Source organism: Cynoglossus semilaevis, chromosome 8, assembly GCF_000523025.1.
Source record: "Cynoglossus semilaevis isolate Cse_v1.0 chromosome 8, Cse_v1.0, whole genome shotgun sequence".
In the NCBI taxonomy this organism is placed as follows: domain Eukaryota; kingdom Metazoa; phylum Chordata; class Actinopteri; order Pleuronectiformes; family Cynoglossidae; genus Cynoglossus; species Cynoglossus semilaevis.
Genome location: NC_024314.1, coordinates 27,625,058 through 27,626,046, shown reverse-complemented (window position 1 = coordinate 27,626,046; position 989 = coordinate 27,625,058). Strand labels below are relative to the sequence as shown.

The following is a 989-nucleotide window of genomic DNA, read 5'->3' as shown; positions in this document are numbered from 1 at the left end:
TTCCCCTTTTCCAGGAAAACTAGTAAAAGTATCCGACTTATGTAAACCATTTGCCTTTATTCAAAACCAGCTAAAAAGTAGTTTAAACAAAGCAAACACATTGTGTTTACAATAGTATAAAACCAGAACGCTAACGCTACATCACACAAAACTTTAAATATGTATCTTTTTACCTCTGCCGTGACACTTCCGGTCACAAACGTTGGATAAATGAGCAGTTATGCGGCCCGGAAGAGTAGTGATTAAAAACCCGCCCACACTAAAAACTGATTGGTCAATTTATCAAAACCGTCCAATCGGAATGCTCTATATCTTGTGCGCGCTCTATGAACAGGCACGCACACAGAGGCCCCGCTTTCTTTCTATGTACCCCACATCGGGTGTCATCGCGCTGTCATCACAGGTAGACGCGCTTTAGCTCTCGTGCGCGCGCTTTACGGCTCGCTCTCGATACCGGGATGTTTTATGTTACTTTTTAAGACACGGGAGACTTCCGGAACTTCCGGAATACTTGATATATCTTTTGATATAATAATGATAGAAGAACTTACTGTAGTGAGACACTGTGGCTGCTAGCTATTGCTAAGACATTGTTATCGTACATTACACCAACACACACACACATTCACTTTTAAGAGTCTATTACGACTTTGAAGCGAACATAGCGACGTAAATGTGCGAGGCAGAGGAGAGACTAGGGTAAAAAGCTGGCCCACACTACATCCTATGGCCATCAGGTGTCCCGTCTGTGGTCTCTCCGGAGACACACTTGAACAAAGGAAAATATATTGAGTCGGACACGGTGGCTTTAGCCTGAGGAGAACAATCATATTCACCTGATTGAGGACAGGAGATCATGTCCAGAGACGGCGACTGTGAACCTTGTTTTATCGGCACACGTCACATCGTAGCAAAAAAATAGAGCAAGATGAAAATCCACACTGTAGCCAGCAGGAAGGAACTATAAAAAATATAAATTAATGAGAGTG

At 43.0% G+C, this 989-nt stretch overlaps 1 protein-coding gene across 1 annotated transcript in view; it reads right to left on the bottom strand.

Moving 5' to 3' along the window:
* Window positions 1-254, bottom strand: part of rpap3 (RNA polymerase II associated protein 3) — an 11,652-nt gene extending 11,398 nt beyond the window's left edge. The window contains exon 1 of the mRNA XM_008315949.3: window positions 174-254. The gene's annotated coding sequence lies outside the window, so the exon portion shown is untranslated. The remainder of the gene's footprint in view (window positions 1-173) is intronic.
* Window positions 255-989: the final 735 nt, after the last annotated feature.